The sequence below is a fragment of the Myotis myotis genome, unplaced genomic scaffold (genome assembly GCF_014108235.1).
Source record: "Myotis myotis isolate mMyoMyo1 unplaced genomic scaffold, mMyoMyo1.p scaffold_m19_p_6, whole genome shotgun sequence".
Lineage (NCBI taxonomy): Eukaryota > Metazoa > Chordata > Mammalia > Chiroptera > Vespertilionidae > Myotis > Myotis myotis.
Genome location: NW_023416368.1, coordinates 97,689,667 through 97,710,988, shown reverse-complemented (window position 1 = coordinate 97,710,988; position 21,322 = coordinate 97,689,667). Strand labels below are relative to the sequence as shown.

At 51.0% G+C, this 21,322-nt stretch overlaps 1 protein-coding gene across 1 annotated transcript in view; it reads right to left on the bottom strand.

The window, feature by feature from the left end:
• The window catches only part of ARHGEF18 (Rho/Rac guanine nucleotide exchange factor 18), a 104,695-nt gene extending 87,821 nt beyond the window's left edge, over positions 1 to 16,874 (bottom strand). The window contains exons 1-2 of the mRNA XM_036312369.1: positions 16,766 to 16,874; positions 16,518 to 16,598 (exon numbers count right to left, since the gene is read on the bottom strand). The gene's annotated coding sequence lies outside the window, so the exon portion shown is untranslated. The remainder of the gene's footprint in view (positions 1 to 16,517; positions 16,599 to 16,765) is intronic.
• Positions 16,875 to 21,322: the final 4,448 nt, after the last annotated feature.

Here is a 21,322-nt window from a genome sequence, read left to right as displayed (position 1 = left end):
AGCTGCACTGGCCTCCGTGGGAACAGGGCATCACCACTCCGCCCTCTCACTGTCATCTCACAGGCGCCCACCCTCAGCACCCAGAACACCCAGACACTCTCCAAAGGATGTGAGTGCATCAGAGGGGATGTGTGCACATCCATGCTGGGTTGATGGAAGTGCGGTGGAGAGGCGGGGGGAACTTGGTTAGCAACTGTTGCAGGCGTGGGAGGGTGACAGTGTGCTGGGGGATGTTCAAATGCCAGTGGGGGATGTGCACACCGGAGGCCTCTGGCTTTGCAGATCCGCAAACCCCTGTGGTACGGCCAGGAGGATGTCAGTCTGGCCCGCCACGGTGGCTGTCCCTGCGATCCTGCACCTTCTGGCCAGGAGGCGGATCTTGCGCAGCCACTCCTGGGCGCTGATGGCCTGCAGGCACTACTTCAGCTCAGCCTGCAGGCTCCGCTTGGCGTGCTCACAGCTGTCACCACCGCCATTTGGGGAGTACAGGCCACCCTCCGCCGGCCTGCCTCCCCTGTCCAGAGGCTCCTGCGCTGCTCACCTGCCCAGAGTGACTGGGGCTGGGCAGAAGCCAGGCATCCTGCCCTGCCCAACCCCGGCTAATCTGCCCCTGTGCAAGCTGCCGCCCTGCCAGGAAGGGTCACGGATCTGGGTACCGGGACTGCGGACAGCCTCAAGCACTGCCCCGCCCCCCCTGCCCGCCAGGTCACAGATCTGGGTTCGGACTGCGGACAGCCTTGCCTGCTGCAGCCCGCCTTCAGTATGCAAATTAGCCGCCATCTTGTTGCTTCAGGGTGGGGGTCCCCACTGGGGTGCCTGGTCAGCCTGGATGAGGGGATGATGGCTGTTTGCAACTGGTCACACCCCCTTCAGGGTGGGGGTCCCCACTGGGGTGCCTGGCCAGCCTGGATGAGGGGGTGATGGCTGTTTGCAGCTGGTCACACCCCCTTCAGGGTGGGGGTCCCCACTGGGGTGCCTGGCCAGTCTGGGTGAGGGGCTGAGGGCCGTTTTCAGGCTGGCGTGCAACTGAAGCTCCCAACCTCTCCTTTTTTTCTTTTCTTTTTTATTCTGGGATTTATTTACCTTCTATGGCTGTCACTGGAGCTGAGAGCCGGCTTTAGCTCTGAGGCTCGGCTCCAGCTCTGAGACCTCGGCTGCTGAAAACAGGTTTCTGGGGTTTCTTTGGGTTCTATAATTGAAACACTGTTGCGGTCCTGCTTGCTCCAGCTCTGACGGCTGAAAGCAGGTTTCTGGAGTTTGTTTAGCTTCTATAATTGCAACATTGTTTCTTAGAGTGCAAACTCAGAGGCCGACAGTGGCAGGCGGGGAACGTTGGCTTCCTCCATCACTGGAGCAAGCAAGCCTCATGTTCGCTTCAGCTTCCTGGCTGCCGGCCGCCATCTTGGTTGGCAGTTAATTTGCATATTGCCCTGATTAGGCAATGGGAAGCATGTTGGAGGTATGGTTAATTACCATGTTTGTCTATTATTAGATAGGACTAGCGGCCCAGTGTGTGAAATCGTGCAAGGCGCCCCGCCTCCTGCTACACTGTGCAAGGTGCCCCACCTCCTGCCTGCGCCCTGCCTCCCGCTGTGCCGTGAGAGGCACCTTGTACCCCGCCATGCCGCAGGAGGCGCCACACCCACCACGCTGCAAGAGCTGCTGCTCATGGGCCGGGGGAGGGACCAAGAGGTGCTCCATGCACCTCCTGGTGACAGGTCGTTTGGTCATTATGGCGTTACGGTGTTATGGCCACTGGCCTTTTATAATATAGATTATTAAAATAATTATGTTATGTTAATAAAAACGTAATTACTTTAAATAAATTACTTAATACTGTTTAATAATAATAATCTATATATATAAAAGCCTAAGCGACCGTTATGACCAAACGACCGGTTGGCCAGTCACTATGACATGCACTGACCACCAGGGGGCATATGCCCAATGCAGGAGCTGCCCCCTGGTGGTCAATGCACTCCTACAGCCAACCTCCCTTGGCCCCTCCCACCACCAGCCAATCTCCTGTGGTCCCTCCCTTTGGCTGCCGCGCCCCCCCCCCCCCCCCGCCATAGGACTCAATTGCTGGCCAGGCCGAGGGACCCCACCCATGCATGAATTTGTACACCAGGCCTCTAGTAATATATAATATATTTGACTACCTTCCCAGGATTTAAATTTTAAAATTTACTTTCCTCATAAAGAAAATTTTATACTTAAGGTATATGGGAAATTCTGTCAAATGAGAAAATATAATTATATTCTATTTATATATGCATATTAAATAAATTCTAATATACTTTCATTTATAACTAATTGTTATAAGTTATATTATTGTAGAATATTCCATTTTGTAGAAAGGACAAGATTCCATGTCATTTACATTACTCTATAAAGTATCTAAATTTATAGAAATACTAATAGAAAAAAATCAGGAGAAACAACAATCCTATCTAATAAAAGAGAAACATGGTAATTAGCCATATGTCTGCTACCCTTCCCATTGGCTAATCAGGGCAATATGCAAATTAACTGCCAACCAAGATGGCGGCCGGCAGCCAGGCAGCTTGAAGCTAACATGAGGCTTGCTTGCTTCAGTGACAGAGGAAACCAATGTTCCCCGCCTGCCGCTGCTGGCCTCTGAGCTTGCAGTTTGAAACATTGTTACAAATATAGAAGCTAAACAAAACCTCAGAAACCTGCTTTTAGCCCGCCAGGATCTCAGAGCTGGAGTTGATACAGTGTTTCGATTATAGAACTGAAACAAAGCAGCAGAGGCCTCAGAGCTGGAGCCAGAGCTAAAGCTGGCCCAGAATAAAAAGAAAAAAGAAAAAAAGGAGCAGTTGGGAGCTTCAGTCACCCGCCGGCCTGAAAACAGCCTTCAGCCCCTCACCCAGACTGGCCAGGCACCCCAGTGGGGACCCCCACCCTGAAGGGTGTGTGACCAGCTGCAAACAGCCATCATCCCCTCACCCAGGCTGGCCAGGCACCCCAGTGGGGACCCCCACCCTGATCCAGGACACCCTTCAGGGCAAACCAGCCGGCCCCCACCGGTGCACCAGGCCTCTATCCTATATAGTAAAAGGGTAATATGCCTCCCAGCACCAGGATCAGCAGAGCCACGAGGCCTCCCGGCACTGGGATCAGCGTGACAGGGGGCAGCGCCCAAACCCCCTGATCGCCCTGCGGCTCTGTGTGTGACAGGGGGTGGGGCCACAACCTCCATATCCGCCCTGCTCTGTTTGTGACAGGGGAAGGCGCCCCAACCCCCTGATCACCCTGCAGCTCTGTGTGTGACAGGGTTCAGCGTCCCAACACCCCCCCGCCCTCGGGCCCTGCTCTGTGTGTGACGGGGTAGAGCCATAACCTCCCCATTGGCCCTGCCCTGAGTGTGAGAGTGGCGGCACCCCAACCCCCTGATGGGCCCTGCTCTGTGCGTGACAGAGTACGGAGCCCCAACCCCCCTGATGGGCCCTGCTCTGTGAGTGACAGGGGGCAGCGCCCCAACCCCCTGATTGGCCCTGCTCTGTGCGTGACAGGGGGTGGTGCCTCAACCTCCCCATCGACCCTGCCTTGAGTGTGACAGGGGGCGGTGCCCCAACCCCCCAATCGGCCCTACCCTGAGCGTGACTGAGGGTGGCATTGCAACCTCCCAATCTGCCCTGCTCTGTGCATGACAAGGGAAGGCACCCCAACTCCCCAATCGGCCCTGCTCTGAGCCCGACCAGGGACTGCACCTAGGGATTGGGCCTGCCCTCTGCCACCCGGGAGCAGGCCTAAGCCAGCAGGTTGTTATCTCCCGAGGGGTCCTAGGCTGCGAGAGGGCACAGGCTGGGCTGAGGGACCCCCCCACCCCCCCAAGTGCACAAATTTTTGTGCACTGGGCCTCTAGTTTTATTATAAAACTAAACAAAAAGAAAATGATTATATAGTTTTTGTAACTTTTATTGAAAGTATTACTAATTCTTAAACTTTCTGTTTTTCAGATGTAAGGAAGCATTTTTAAAGCTATTTGGTAAATTAACTATTTCTCTCAGCAGGCAGTCTGGCCTGTGGTAATCTGACCAATGCTACTGTGCCCCCCATCCCACCGTGCAAGCAAAATAAGCGGTGGGACCCCTCTGCTTAGGCATTCCTTGGGAAGTTGGTAGAGGAATCATGCCCATTTGACGGTCCTAGGGGACCAACAGGTTATAGATTGAAGCCCACATGCTCATTTGCAAGCCAGCCACACTGACACTCTGGTACACCGTGCCCCTAATGCTAGTTACATGGGTTATGCAGGCACGCCTGAGGTGTGGACTGGGGGAGGGATGAGTTCCCCATGACCTCAAGTACTAGGCTTGCTAGTTCAGGAAACTTTATTGAGATTAGGCCATGTTTTTAGCCCTTTGAAATTGTGGCACGGTGACTGTCAGAACCCCTCTGGCCACTACAGTATAACTTTTACTAATAATCTTACTGACAATAGTCTGATTTGCACCACTCACCCCTTTGTCTTTGTTACGGGCCCCGATCTACTAATCAGCCATAGTTCATCTTTTCTAGTACAGGTTAGAGAAGGAGCTCATTTTCCACCCTGTATTACCACCCAGAATATTACCTCATTGGCCATCAGAACTATTATGGTGCTTAGAAGACAAGCAGAAATCCTAATACCTGTTGATCTCACCAGGAAATAGCAAGGCTTGTCAGCTATCGAAGTCTTAGAAGGGGCATTGAGCCACTTATGGCCCAGAAGATTTTGGGGGATGCTCACTGCAGCCATCATCTAGGCTGTTGTTATTCTTACTACTGCCAGTGTTGCCATGGTGGGTCTTTCTGAATCTGTGCAGACGGCCACATTTGTGGACAATATGGCATATAACGTAACTAGGGAATTCACTATACAGCAGCACATAGATTAAAAAAATTAGCTAGACTACAGGCAGCAGAGGCAGCCATTGACTATCTGGGGGAAAGACAGGGCGCTATAGCAAACAGGCCAGTGCTTACTTGCGATTGGGAGCATAAGCACATATGTGTCACCCCTTTGAAATGGAACAGTCGTCACCATCAGTGGATTGATGCTCAAAAGCATCATAGGGAGTCTTTCATGATAACCTGACTGAAGAAGTAAACATGTGTCAAAGGCAAGTTAGAGTCCTTACTTGCTATCAATAAGCATGAAAAACAGACTTCTGCTTGGAATACGGTACAGGAGCATTTGGAGTGGCTAGACCCCACCACATAGTAACCTAAAATCAATTGGTACCTGACCGGACTAACCATTGCTGTCTTTGTAATTCTCTTTGTTTTTCTTATAGTCTACAAAATCAGAACTCGAGCAGTGAACGCGCTTCACGGACCCTGACCTTCCAAAGCAGAAAGTTCGCCGCCTCCCTCTGTCTTCTGCAGCCAGAAAACGAAAAGCGGGGAGACGTGGGGAAGCACGGGGTGTGGTTGGAATGTCTGTGAGGAGGATTCTCTGGAAGGTCGGGGGCCTCTGAGGGGACCTTGCCGAAGGCAGCAGCCCCTGCCTTGACTTTTCCAAACAAGTCCGATCCCCCGGGGGTGGGTGTTGCTAGAATCTCTCTGTTTAGTCTTTAAGACCCGACCTTGTAGAAGCATGTGCTTTCTCAAGGATACTTACCCTTCGGGTTGTATCTAGAGGCTAATTTTAGTTCAAGCTGTTGTGACAATAAAAAGCCAATGAGGCAGGCAATCAGGGCTACTTACTCCTAAAGTAAACTAGTGCCTTAGCCTCTCTTTCACAGAAACGTGCGTTGGAGTAACCTGTTCATTGGCCGCTCAGGCATCAAGTTATTAGTATACTCCAAAGCCACTGTTCTCAAAACTGCCGGGTACTGGCACAAGAACAGACATATAGACCAATGGAACAGAACAGAGAACTCAGAAATCGACCCAAACAGCTATGCTCAATTAATATTTGACAAAGGAGGCAGGAACATACAATGGAGTCAAGACAGTCTCTTCAATAAATGGTGTTGGGAAAATTGGACAGGTACATGCAAAAAAAATGAAACTAGACCACCAACTTACACCATACAGAAGAATAAACTCAAAATGGATAAAAGACTTAACTGTAAGACAGGAAACCATAAAAATCCTAGAAGAATTCATAGGCAGCAAAATATCAGACATATGTCATAGCAATACATTTAATGATACATGGAAACTAAGGAAAAAATAAACAAATGGGACTACATAAAAATAAAAAGCTTCTGCACAGCAAAAGAAACCATCAACAAAGCAACAAGAGAGCCCACTGTATGGGAGAACATAGTTGCATATGATACATGTGATAAAGGGTTTATCTCCAAAATTTATAGGGAACTCATACAACTTAACAAAAGGAAGATAAACAATCCAATTAAAAAATGGGCAAAGGACCTAAATAGACACTTTTTGAAAGTGGACATACAGAAGGCCAAGAGGAATATGAAAACATGCTCAAAGTCACCAATCATCGGAGAGATGCAAATCAAAATGATAATGAGGTACCATCTCACACCTGTCAGAATGGCTATCATCAACAATTCAACAAACGACAAGTGCTGGAGAGGATGTGGAGAAAAAGGAACACTTGTGCACTGCTGGTGGGAATGCAGACTGGTGCAGCCACTATGGACGACAGTATGGAGTTTCCTCAAAAAACTAAAAATGGAACTCCCATTTCACCCAGTGATCCCACTTCTAGGAATATATCCCAAGAAAACAGAAACACCAATCAGGAAGGACATATGCACCCCTGTGTTCATAGCAGCACAACTCACCATAGCTAAGACCTGGAAACAGCCTAAGTGCCCCTCAGTGGGTGAGTGGGGGTGAGGATATCCCTCTGTATTCCAATGTGCGGTGAGCAGAGAGGGGGATAGCACAGGGCTGTCAATAACCACTAATTCCCTCTCCTCCCAGTTGCATAATGCCCCAAGTTGTGGGGGGTGGGGGGGCTGAAGTTTATACAATTTGGGGAGGCCTCCTTTGAGAAAAAGAATACAAAATTATGAATACAAAATTGCTGGGGCCTTTGGGAGGTAGCAAAAATGGCAAAAAATAGTCAAGGCAGAATTAAACACATTTGATGAATAAATGAACGAAAAGGGTTGACATATACACATACATGTGTGCAACCCCCATTCCCCGCAAAAACTATACAGAAAACTAGGAAGACTGGAAAACATCTTGGCAGTTCCTCTAGAGGTTAAGCATATGACCCAGATATTCCACCCGAGCTGTCTACCCAAGAGAAATAAACTCATATGTATTTCTACTCCAAGACTTGTACTCAGCTGTTTATATCAGCGTTATTTTTAAGAGCCAAAAGGTGGAAATAGCCCCAAATATGCATCAATGGATAAATGAATACACAAAGCGTGCTCCATCCATACAATGGAATATTACTCAGCCATAAAAATGAGTGACGCACTGACACACACTACAACATGGACGGACCTTGAAAACATTAAGTCAAAAAAGCCAGTCACAAAAGACCACATGCTATGTGTTGCACTTGTGTGAAATGCCCACAATAGGTGAATCTATAGGGTCTAAGAACGTAGATTAGTGGTTGCCCCAGGCTGGGGTGGGGGAAGGGGGGATTGTGGGCTGATAGGTAAAGGAAACAGTTTTTTTGGCGGGGGGGCGGGGGGGGGGGGGGAGCGGGGCGGGCGGTGATGGAAATGTTCTAAAATTGCAACAGCTACACAACGCTGTGAATATACTAAAAGCCATTGACTTGTACACATAAAGTGGGTGACTTACATGGTGTATGAATTATATGTCTATGAAGCTGTAACCAGAAAAATGTGTTGAGGCCCCTTTTGGAGTTATGACGGGGCAGGCCCACAGGGCTTCAGCTCCACTGCTTCCAGGTAGGTGAGCCGTGATGCCCTCGGCCTGCCACAGGTGTGACCATGTCACAGTTTCCATCATCACAGCCTCCCCAGCTACCTACCCCTCAGGCTGATTGAGGGACGCTGGTCTGCTGCCCTCATTAAGCCTGCATCGAGCCCCTCCCCCAACCTGAAGCCAGGGCAACATCTGTGACTCGGGAAGGTTGGAATAAAACAAGCAGGCTGAAGGATGAGAAAAAGCAGATGTGGAGGTGGGTCCTGGAGGCTGATGGGAGCTTGGGAGGGAGAGGCAGACCCATCTCTGGGCCAAGTCCTCCAGGGGCTGTACTCGGCAGGGGTTCATGGAGGCCGAAGCCTTCCACAGCCTGTAGAGGCCAAAGACAGAAGCTCATGCCTGGCATTTGCCCCCTGCAGGTCTGCCGTCCAAAGGCTAAAGGTGAAAGGTCAGGGATGAATTTAGGCTTTTGACAGAAATTTCTGAGCCCGGAACAGGCTGAGCTCGATTCTGATGACAGACTCAACTCTGATCCTGGTATCGCATGTTGAGCACGAATCTTTGTGTCATAGAGTCATAGACTGACCCTTGAGCTACAGTCTGTGACACCGGGATGAATGTCAGCCCTCTCAACCGCCCCCAACCCACACTCAGTGTTCTCCCGCCTGCCTCTGTGCTGCCCTCACCACCCGTCCCGCCCCCGCTCCTGCCTGACAATCGAGGACTCTGATCCTCTGCTGTGAGTCTTGGCCAGAGAACTTTGAGTTGCTCTGCACCCTTTCCCGACACCCGGCTGTGGTGTCGTTGGTTTATTTGTGCCCTTCTACACCAGGGGTTCCAAGATACAACTATGGCTCCAAGCCTACAGCCATGCCCACTTTATGACAGCTTTCATTCTGCAACAGCAAAATTCAATAGTTGTACCAGAGTTCACATGACCTTCAAAGCCAAATATATGTAGTCTCTGGCCCTTTACAGAAAGTTTGCTGACCCCTGCTCCAGACCATGTGCTCCATAAGGGCAGGTTCTGTATCTGATTCACTGTCATGTCTCCAAGCCCCACGTAGAATCTTAAGCTGTTTTTTTAATCCTCACCTGATGATATTTTTCCATTGATTTTTAGAGAGAGTGGGAGGGAGAGAGAGAGAAACAAACATTGATGTGAGAGAGACGCATCTATTGGTTTCCTCCCACATGCACCCCTTGACCAGAATTGAACCCGGGACCCTTCAGTCTGCAGGCCAACACTCTATCCACTGAGCCAAACCAGCTGGGGTGTAAAACTTCATGTGTAGTAGTCAGCTCCTATGTGCCCGGGCTATTGCTGAGGCCATCACATAATTGCATTTTTCTATCCTCACAGCAACCCTCTGAGTCCCCACTATACAGAAGGGGACCCCAACGAGGCTCAGAGAGATGCACTGATTTTCTCAAGGTCACACCAGGCTGGTAAGGGCAAGAGCTGGATGTAAACCTAGGTATTTCCAACTCAAAGCAATACTTATAAGCAACAGGCCATTCTGTGGTGAGCTGATGAGTGGATAGATGGGTGAATAAATGTTAGATGGATGAATGAGTGGGTGGTTGGATGGGTAAATGGATTGTTAAATGGGTGGATGGTTAGATAAATGGGATGGTTAGATGGATGGATGGTTGGATAGTTGGCTATCTGATTGGATGGTTAGATGCATAGATAGTTGGCTGGCTGGTTGGTTGGACAGATGAATGGGTGAATGAGTGGATAGATGGTTAGATGGATGGATGCTCAGGTGTATGTATGTATGTATGTATGTATGTATGTTAGATGAATGGATGGTTAGGTAGATGATGTTTAGATGGGTAGACAGATGAACAGATGAATGGATGGATAGTTAGGTGGATGGATAAAGAACAGTTGGCTGGTTGAATGGAAGATAGTTGGTTAGATGGATGGATGGATGGTGAGATGGGTGAATAGATGGAAGATGGAAGGATGGATAGTTGGGGGTGGGGGTTAGGTGATGTGGCAGGGCCCAGAGGCAGTGATGAATTACATCAGGAGATGGCATTCTTAGGGGATGAGCCGGTGAGAGGTATAGATGGAATGGGGTCAGAATCATGACAGAGAATCCAGAGAAGAAAGAAACCAAGTTGAGGCTCAGGATGCACTAATTATGTATGTACTTACTATATTTTGGGGAATGAATGAAAAAGTATGGCCAGAAGGGGTAACTGGAACAACGGAGAAGGGGTAGTGCAGTCCTGCCACAGGAACCTCCCTGGAGGTCCCCACCCCATCTCCCTGGCTTGTCTGCCTCCTTAAACCCAGCTCCACCATTTTCTTTTCTTTTTTTTTAATTTATTGATTTTTTTTTACAGAGAGGAAGGGAGAGGGATAGAGAGTTAGACACATCGATGAGAGAGAAACATCGATCAGCTGCCTCCTGCACACCCCCCCTACTGGGGATGTGCCCGCAACCAAGGTACATGCCCTTGACCGGAATAGAAGCTGTGACCCTTCAGTCTGCAGGCCGATGCTCTATCCACTGAGCCAAACCAGTTAGGGCCCAACGCTACCATTTTCCCAGGAAGTTCCAGGCAGCTAGTTCCAGAGCTTAAGAGGGACACAAACAGGACATTCTCCCTATGCCCTCCAGGGCTAAAGACAGAAGGACGCTGGTGGGGAGTCACTCTGCTCCCCTCATCCCCCCTCAAGATCCTCTTGAAGAAGCTATCAGCCTGGATTCAGGTCCCAGGCAGCCTATTCCACCAGCAGTATCTGCAGCACCAGCCACAAAATGGTTTAAGAGTCACCACAGGTTCCCACAGCTCACTCTCTCATCTGCTGCCTATAAATCACAGCCTCAACCTACCCAGACAGGGAGACTGGCTGGGCTGGGTGACCAGGAGCTGGTAGGCCTTTGCAAGGACCTGGGTCACAGACTGTTGCCTTGCTGATCCGCAGCTGATGCATTAAATTCTCCAGCATTGCCACCCACTGGTGGATTTAAAAACCCTCCCAGCCCTCCAGCTGCCCACACTGGTAGCTTTGTTCATTGGGTAAAACACCTCAAAGGTGGCCTTGGAACAGAACCGGTTTAAAATGCTGGTTCCTCTAGCTTGTCCTTGCTGTGTGACCTTGTGCAAGTCACTCAACCTCTCTGAGTCTAATTGCATGAGACTTAACAACGGGCAGCAATTCCCATCATTGTGATTGCTCTTCAGTTGCCACCCTCTCTCCCCAGCCCCACCCCCAGGTCCCTTGATATTGCTATCTCCCCCAGCAGGGTGCCCAGCACACAATCGGCCCTCAGAGAGAGTCTGTAGATAAAAGAACTAATGAATCTTCTCATTGCCCCTCAAATGGACATTCGTTGCCACCTTGAACAAGTACGCAGCTCTCACAAGTAATGGGCGCCAGAATCGGATGAGGCTGAGCAGAGGGGCTGGCCTGCCTCGGAGATGCTTGTGGAAAGGTCGTGGGAACGGTGTGCGGGCTGCTAGCACAGTGTTACCACACCATGTCCCTGACACCATCTGGCTTATCTTCAAGGGCTAAATTCCTCCTGAGATTTAAGAAGTATCTTTTTGCAAAAGCAATTCACCCAGGCGGGGGGGATATAATACAAGGGCCTCTCTAGCCACCACAGAGGTAAACTGAGGCCCAGGACGGGGTGGGTGTCATTGTCCAGTTGTGTGTGTGTGTGTGTGTGTGTGTGTGTGTGTGTGTGTGTGTTCAAGGAAGGTACCTATCAGAACCCCTGGGGTCTCAGCCCTGCTCTTTCTTGCTGAGCCTCTGCCCTACAGCCAGCCAGAGCTCACAGTGTCAGGGGCCCCAGGAAGCTACCAGGCTGCCCCGAGGGAACTACAAGGTGAATCCTCTCTTTCTGCAAATTTACCCCCTGAGACAAGTTACTGCGGAGTCTGGGAAGATGTCTCCTCCTGGGCAAGGGGGACCCACAGTCTGGGATGTGCCATGGGGTCCCGGGATGTGGAATTGGGGGTTGGCTCAGGCACTCTGTGCCCCTGGCCAAGGAGAGCTCGAGGTGGGGCGGTGGGCAAGTTGTCCAGGGAACCCTGTGTGCTGGCCTGTGCCCGCTGCTCGCGGCCTGCCCTCTTACCTCTCTTGAAGGCCCACCGCTTCAGCCACAGCTTAGAGAAGGCTGGCCAGGAGTGGTTGAGCCCTGGGTCAGCCATGGGGCAGGCTTGCACGAGTGAGTGCAGCTGGGATGGAGCAGAGCTCAGCCGGGAATCCTTGCCAGGATGGGGCTGCCAGCAAGAGGGGCGGGGACTGCTGCAAAGGGCTGCCAGATGCAGCAGCTGGTGGGATCGTGGGGCTGGCGTTCTGCTATGGGGGCCCCTGGACTCCAGTCTGGGGGGAGGCCAAGCTCTAGCAGCATCCCCACCCCCAGCCCTATCGGCCTCTTACCTGGGCTGGACAAGACATTCCAAGAGGAGCTGAAGAGCGCGGGAGGAGTGGTGACGGTGGGTCCTGGGGAAACAGGCTAGACTGAGTCCTGAGTGTCTGAGTGTCTGTGTGCCCCGTCCCTGTTTAACGGGGCGTTTGTGTTGGTGCATAGTGCGTGTGCTGTCAGGTGAGTGTTTGAGTGCAAGTCTTGAGTGTCCACGTGTGTGTTCACACTCAGCATCTAGTGCAGAGGTTCTCAACCTGTGGGTCGCGACCCCTTTGGGCGGTAACGACCCTTTCTCAGGGGTCGCCTAAGACCATCCTGCATATCAGATATTTACAGTACGATTCATCACAGTAGCAACATGACAGTGATGAAGTAGCAACGAAAATAATGTTATGGCTGGGTCACAGCATGAGGGGCTGTATTAAAGGGCCGGAAGGTGGAGAGCCGCTGCTCTAGTGGGTTTCCCTGCGGCGTTGGAGATGTAACGGGCATACAGCGCTGCGCCCCTTTACGGTGTGCAGCAGTTACAGCCTCAGGGCGTAGCCGTCTGTAACTGGGAGTTGCTATGTTTTGACCACCTTTACCCATTCCCCCACCCCCAGCAATCACAAATCTGATGTTTTTTACGATAAGTTTTTTTAAAAAAATTAGATTCCACATATAAGTGGGCTCATATAGTATTTGTTTCTCTTACTTTATTTATAGTATTTGTCTGGTTTACCTTATTTAGCATAATGCCCTCAAAGGTCACCCATGTTGTTGTAAATGACAAGATTTCCTTCTTTTTGAGGCTGAATGATATTATCTATGTGCTTTTTCAAACGTCTGGGATTGTGTATGTGTGTATGAGCGTGTGTAATGTGTGTGTGTGTGAGTGTGTGTGAGTATATGAGTGTGTGTGTATGTGTGAGTGTGTGTGTGAGTGTGTGTATGTGAGTGTGTGTATGTGGGTGTGTGTGAGTATATGAGTGTGTGTATATGAGTGTGTGTATATGAGTGTGTGTGTGTGTGAGTGTGTGTAGTGAGTGTGTGTGAGTGTGTGTGTATGTGAGTGTGTGTGAGTATATGAGTGTGTGTATATGAGTGTGTGTATGTGAGTGTGTGTGTGAGTGTATGTGTGTGTGAGGGTGTGTATGTGAGTGTGTGTGTATGAGTGTGTGTGAGTGTGTGTATGTGGGTGTGTGTGAGTATATGAGTGTGTGTGTATGAGTGTGTGTATGTGAGTGTGTGTGTGAGTGTGAGTGTGTGTAGTGAGTGTGTGTGAGTGTGTGTGAGTGTGTGTGTGTATGTGCGTGAGTGTGTGTGTGTGCACATGTGTGTGAAGGCCATTAGTATCTGAGGGGTGGGACCTGCCTTGTCCTCTAGGCCTGAGGGAGACCTGCTCTGGCATCTGTGAGGGCTCTGCTGCTTGCCTGGGCTCTGTGTCTGCGTGTCTGCGGGATCTGGGTGTACCCAGTGCTGTGGCTGTGTGCGCACCTCCAGCGGCCAAGTGCTGCCTCCTAACTGGTGTTTTCATTCTTCTCTGAAAAATTCCTGGCTGTCTGGCGACTTCTTAGGCTCTTCCCTCCCTTCTCAGAGAGTTCTCCACACGCCCGTCTTTGCCCCTGCACGCCGCCCAATTGCACAGCCACTGCAGTCTCCTAGCTCTCTCTGAGGCTAAATCCAAAGGACACTTCCCCGACTCACCTCGACTGGCTACCTCTGGCCACATCCCCCTAGAAATTCATTCCTCCTATGATGCAACAGGCTGAATTGATGAATGATGAGAGAGAATCACAGACTGGCTGCCTCCTACATGCCCCCCTCCAGGGATCAAGCCTGCAACCTGGGCATGCACCCTGATGGGGAATTAAACCATGACTTCCTGTTCATGGGTTGACGCTCAACCACTGAACCACACCAGCTGGCCTAATCTTCCCTTTTTTGCCTGACCTTTAAACTCTGTGTTCCCAGGGCTCTGTCCTGGTCACTTCCTGCTCTCCTACCGGCCCTGGTGATCCCCCCTGCCCCTCCCTCATTGCTATCATAAGTAGGTGGCCCCGAAATCTTTCAGTCACACAAAGACACAAAAACACACACTCTATATACTAATACCTGTGGACAATGGCAGACACACACACACACACGCATAGACAGACACAGACACATACAATTATACACAGTCAGACACATACATAGAACCCAGAGAACAGCTCGTGGACATTTAAAAAGCACCTCATCTGCTGTGCTCCAGGTTTGAATTCTTTATCTCCCACCACACATGTTTCCCAACAGGCTACCAACGCCTCGGGGACCCCTTGGTCCCTGGGCGGAGGGCAGATGTGAGAACTTCGGGAACACCTAGGGCAGTGAGAAGCCAGGAAGAGCCCCCATCAAGCCCCTGGCACCAAAGGCAGGAGCCCAGGAGGCCAGAACCAGGGGAACGCGAGGTTAGAGTGCAGTAGGCAGTGAGGTTTTAGAAAAATCTTACATTACAAATCCGACAAGGACACCCTTTCTAACAGTGCAAGCTCGCTCATTGTAGAAAGACACAAAACACACGCTGTCCACCAACATCCAGCACCATAGGCGGCTTAAAAAGAACAGCCCCCAAAGCTGGACAAAACTGGAGGGGAATCCCCGCCCGCAACTGGGAGGCACTGGCACTGGGGCTTGAGGGGTCAGGCCCCGGAGGGCAGGAAGCTAGTGACGTGAGGCAGGCACGATGCCATGTTTTTTCTCACGGGAGTTTCTGGATATGAATGTGGTTTGTACGTGACTGGGAAGCAGACCAGAAAGAGGCCCAAGGATACGGCTGTCCTCTCTGTCTAGTCCTTTCTCAGGAGCCCACCCTGCAAACTCAGTAACGACTGGACCACCATCAGGTTCTCCTTCCAGGGTGGCCCAGAAGCTGCTAAGGATGCACACAGGTTGCCTGGCAGGGACTGCTCAGGGAAGCAAGGTTGGGGGACAGGGACAGGGACAGGGTGAAGGAACAGGAACGTCTGACCACGTTTTCTGAGCTCCTACTGCGTGGGGGCCTGTGCTCTGATCTTACTTGTAAGGGCTAGGACAGCTCTTTAATGGAGGAACGGAGGGAGGGCCAGCGTGGTGAAGTCACTTGCCCATGGCTGCCCAGAGGCAGGGGAGCGGGATTTGAACCCACAGCAGGCTGACACGACCATCCTGTCATCTGTATGATACTGAGTGTGGCAGGCGTCCAGCACCGTGTCAGGGCTGGGAGTCAGGGTGTGCGAAGACGGCCGAGACAAGACATGCTGATGGGTTTGCCATTGACATTCCATGGTGCTTCCAGGTCCAGTGAAAAGCCTGCCTCTGCCCAGAAGCCCTCCCAGAGAGGCCCGGGACCATGGCAAGGGGGCTCAAAGGCGGGCAGTCCTCCCTTGATCTTGCTTGGTTGTCGAACCTTCTTAGAACTGTAGGAGCCTGGGCCAGTGGGATCAGCCACCTGAGTGGCCCTGGAGGCCTTCTCTGATGTGCCCCAGCCTCACTCACCAGCTCCCGGGTCACCTTCCCGGACCCCAGAGTGCCTGAACCTGCCTGGTGGCCGTGTGGCCTTGGGGGCTGGGAGGAAGCAGAGGCTTGGGTGTGCCCTGAACGAAACCACAGCCTTCCTCCCTACTGCACCCCACCCCAGGCAGCCTGGGGTGGGAAGCTCCCCGAGGTGGGCCATGGTGGGAGCCAGGAGCACCTCCTTGGGGGAAGGGGAGCTGGAGGGCTGCCCGGTGGAGGGTTCTCCTCCTTGGGTGAGCTAGCCAGCTTGGGGAGCAACCGTTCTCAGGCCTGGCTCTCACATATCAGCCTGAAGCAGAAGTGTTTGTTTTGAAAGTCAGACACCCCAGCCTCAACTTTCAGATTCTGTTTCAGGGAGGTCCATGGGGTGTGGGTGTGTGTGTTCCAAAATCTCCAGTTTAAAAAGCGAAGCATGCCTGGCGACTCTGCTGCAGGAAACCCAAGACCCTCCCCCTAGCATCCACTGTCTCTCTTCCCCAGACTTTGGCCACAAGGGGCTCCATCCTCCTGTTGTACCTTGTGGTCTGTCATGGACCCCAGCCCCTGGAGAGACCTCTTAGGACCACAGACTTTTGCAGGACAAACAAGCAGGTCAAACCACCTCGCCCGCTCACTTGAAAACAGGCTGACCAGAGGGTCGAGAGAAATAGGATGGGCTGTCTGTCCACTGCCCCTCAGGCTACACCAGGCCTTGCTGCCAATCTGTCCCTGTTGGTCCATCTGTCCCTCCACTCCCACGCCCCCAGGATGGTCACTCACCACATGGAGACTTGTCCTCACTGCTGCAGGCACACAGTCCGGCTCCTGCAGCCCCCACTACCCATGGCCAAGGCCTCCAGCCTGTCCAGGGGGAACATCAGTGGGTCAGAGTCCAGAGTAACTGCAGGGTGACCTCAACTTCCTTTTCCTTAATTGCCCGACTGCTTGGTCCCTCTGTCCCCAGCTGTGGGCTGAGGTGGGGGTCTGAGTACAGCATAGGCTTGGGGTTCTAGAAGCAGGGTACTCACTTCCACCACTCAGCCCTGTGGGTGCAGGTGTCCTGAAGAGATGAGTGGGGGATGGGGGAAGCCTCAGCACCCTCACCCCCACCCCAACAGCTTCCTGTAGAACCAACTGCCAAAGAGGAACAGGGCTCTGGGCCTCGCATGGGTACACAGGCAGAGACTCATGGGAACACAAAGTCACGTGTATCCAGAGACATAGTTGCTCAGACACGCTTATGACCATGCACTGGTATGTGGGTACACACTTGGTTACATCGGGCATGGAGGCACCTGGGCCCCATGGTCTGCTGATAAATCGTTAATAACCACCTCTCTGACCAAAATAAGAAAATAAAAGAAATAAAGAAAATGAAACCCTGGTACTTAGCATCTGCTGATTCCCATGGTACAAATACTCCCATCATAGCTGGTTTCATCTGCCAACCTGATGTCACTGAGTGTGGAGTTAGGAGGAAGTGCTCAGTGTGGCTCCAGCACATCACTGGAGTGGGGCTCAGGCACGTGGGCTCAGGCACACAGGATGCTGGCACACAGGTGTGTGGACACCTGTGGGTCCAGGGCCACACGGTGGTGTGCAGACAGGGCAGTCTACCCACAGAGACAGCTGGGAGCATGCAAGGCACACACAGCTTATGCATGGTGCCATGTGGAGCCGCACACCGGCACACGGGAGCACACACCGGCACACGGGAGCACACACCTGGACTCTGAGGGTAGGGGGAGCCTGTGAGGAGACACAAAGACAGGCTCAGCCATCTTGAGTCAGCTTACAGAGCCAGTTGTTAAACGTTCAGGGATTTTGCAAGCTGTTGTTAAATGCAGCTGTCATCAAAATTTAATTATATAAATTGGCAGTTAAATAAATTATGTTAAGAACAAAAGTAATAACCACTTAAATCTATCACCAGGTACTTAATGCAGCTAAACTATAAAAATGGTTGAAGTGGGGTTCTAAGATGGCTGAGGAGTAGGTGAAAGCAACGCACACCTCCTTCCGGCATCAAACCAGGTTAACAGCTAACATTTAGAGCAATCAACCTGAATAAACAACAGAAGGACACCTGGACAGGAGTATGGTATCCAAGGATCGAAAAAGGAAGCTACTGGTAAGAAGGAAGAGACTGGTAAGAAGGGCGGAGAGGCAGAGAAGGCTGGTCCCTGAACCCAGAGACAGTGACTGAGAAGCTAGAGAAATATCACAACTGCACCAGTCCCCTCAAGGAAAGTGGGGTCTCAACCCTATGCCAGGACCCCCAACCCAGCACCAGTGCTGGGAAGAAGAGCCTGCACAGCATCTGGCAGCAAAAATCAGTGGGGACTTTGTCTGCTGGAAAGAGGAGGGAGTCTGCTAGAATCCCAGGTGCTCTACTTAAGGGCCAACACACAAGGGCTTCTCTTGGCACTCACCTGGGCCTCTGGTAGAGGGAAGGAGACTCAGGCATATGGAAGCCATAAAGGGAAGATCTGGGTGGCACAGCTCTGGAGATCTGGAAGGTAGGCTACTGAGGTCCTGGTCCTGAGTCAACATCCCCCCGGCCCTCAGGCACCATCTCCCAGGGTCGATCACTTCTGTTCTTACAGCACCAGCTGGAGAAAGTGTACTAACCCCGTCCTCCAAACACTGGAGACACCACCCTGAAACCTCCAGTCTGGCATAAAAGACTGTTGTCTGCACTCAACAGGGACCCGAATGCACTCTTCCTGGAGAAACTATAGACAGACTCTTAGATGATCATTGAACTGAGTGGCTCTGGAACAAGGGCCAAGCTTTCCCCCTTCCACAGGTGAGGCAGGTGCCACACCAACCCACCGGAAGATGCCCTTGTTAAGGTCTCAGGCAGCAGTCAGCTGTGGAGCTAGGGGGAGGCGTGCACTTGCACCCCTCCTGTAGCCCTACACCACCCCCAACAAAGGACTACTTAGATATGCATCCCCAAATCTGCTGGCACCAGCCTGCCGGTGCAGTTCCACAGGGGGAAGGAAGCACAATGCAGAACTGGGACATTTGGCACAACCCACTTGGAGCCTCCTGTTAGGTTCACTAGCAGGACACCACCAGGCTAGGAGAAGGTAGCTAGCTTCCCTCCTGAGGGCCAAGGGCCCACATTACCTCAATCAAAGGGTGGATTGGATTTGCATTCCCCATCTGCTGGCCCCATCTGCTAAACTCATATCTGCGGGGGGCAGGGCTCACAACCCAGAGCTGAGACATTTGATGCAACCCCCTCAGAACATTCTGTTAGGGTCTCTGGCAGTCACTGCAGAGATAGATGGAGGTGAGTAGCTCTCTCCCCTCCCAAGGGCTGGCACCACCCCAAGGGGAGGGCCACCTTGACCTCCAAACCCTGCAGGGGTTGGGGAGGGAGCAGGGAAAGCCCAGCTGGCCCCATCCTGCTAGGCTCAGTTTTGAGGGGGGAAGGAGGCTCTGCTCAGAGTAGGGACATTCAGAGTGCATCTACCTCAGAGGCTCCAGTCCAGGGCTTGAGCGGGTGTGGCTACAGAGCTAAAAGGAGAAGTGCCATTTCCCCCCTCCTCTGGCACATTTTGTACCACCCCCAAAAGAAGGCTTTCTCAAACTGTTTGCCCTCCTGCAGTGAGGGCAGCTGCCTACACCTAACCCTGTGGTGCACTCCTCCTGGGGGAGTTAGAGTTGGAGACTCTGGCAGAGTCTAAATGGTATGGCTGTGGAGTCAGGACCACATTCTCCCCATTGAGTGCCAGACCAAACTAGGGCATCCACTAATCCTGTCTGCCTGACCTGGTAACCCCCACCTACCAAGCCTGAGCCCTGTGGAAGGGTCAGTGGGCATGGCCAGCTGGTTCTCACTCTATAGCCTTCCTGCATAAGACACTGGAGGAAATCCAGGCAACCTGGAAGGGGAGCAGAGTAGCCAACAGGTGGATGCCAACCTTAGGGAGTCTAGGTCTTTTATTCATCTGACTCCAGCTCAGAGCTCCAGGAAGCTGACCCACCTGCACAGATTGGCCCTTCCCATGCACACCCAGGTTCAACAGATGGAGACATTAACAGTGAACACTGTGGGAGCTTCAGACAGGTAGCCCTAAACTGGTTACAAAAAATGTCCAAACCCCACTCAAGTGGACCCAAACCAATAAAACTAGTGGTGGGCTTTAGATCACATCAGAACTTGATCTCACCAGCCACACAAGCAACACACCTAAAGGAAGAATCTGGTAGGCACCAGACACTACTGGGAACAACTCCACAATATTGCATACCTGGTGATCAAGGTTTACCCTCATAGCCACCCAGCCAGAAGGGTTAACTCCACCCAAGAAAGGGCCAACAGCATTCATCAAGAGGCAACTAAAGCAGGGGGTGCACGTAACCCATAAGAAACATCCCTGGAGCAAGGAGCACAGGTGATCTGGAAGGTTGTGCTACTGAGTCCAACCAGACACCCTCAGGCTGCACTTGCAGAGCAGCTTGCACTCTGTGGTCAGGTTGAACCTCAGCCAGCCAGCCTGAGCATTAATTTCACCCACAAAACAGGCCAATAGCAGTCAAGATCCACATAACCTACACAAGGGACATTCCTAGAGCATCTGGCTCAGGGGATTGCATCACTGGTTCCCTCAGTACACTTACTATATAAGGCCTCACCATGAATAGTGGGAGTCATAACAGTTCTATCTAATACATAGAAACAAATACAAAGAGACAGCTAAAATGGGAGGACAAAGAAACAACCCTCAAATGAAAGAAAGGAAGAATCTCCAGAAAAACAACAACAAAATAAAATGGAGGCAAGCAATTTATCAGACAAAATGTTCAAAGTAACTGTTATAAGGATGCTCAAACAACTCAGTGAGAACTACAAGGAACTTAATGGAAACTACAAGGAACTTTTGGGGGGGGGCTGCGGGGGGAAACTATAGTCTATTTTAATTCTGACAAAATAGACTTAAAAACAAAGGCCATAAAAGAGATAAAGAGGTCACTACATAATACTAAAGAGACTGATCCAACAAGAGGATATAATCCTTATCCTATATAATAAATAGCTGATATGCTAATTAGACCAGAAGACATATGAAAAAAGATATAGAAACCATGGATAAGAACTAGTCAGAAAGAAGAATAACCAATCTGACATCAAGACTACATTGGAAGGAATTAAAAGTAGGCTGGATGAAGCAGAGAATCAATTGTTCAAATTGGCAATTTGGAACAGAAGGTAGGAAAAAAAACACCCAATCAGAGTAACACATAGAAAAAGAATTATGAAGAATGAGAATAGCTTAAGGGAACTCCAGGACAACACGAAACATAATATCTGTATCATAGGGGTCCCAGAAGGAGAAGAAAGCGAGCAAGGGAGGGGGAATCTGTTTGAAGTAATAATGACAGAAAACTTCCCTAAACGGGTGAAAGAAAAAGTCACACAAGCTTAAGAAGCACAGGGAGCCCCAATCAAGATGAATCCAAAGAGATAAATGCCAAGGCACATCATAATTAAAATGACCAAGGTTAAAGATAAAGAAAGACTCTTAAAGGCATTAAAAGAGAGAGACGGTTAAGGGAGCTCCCAGAAAGCT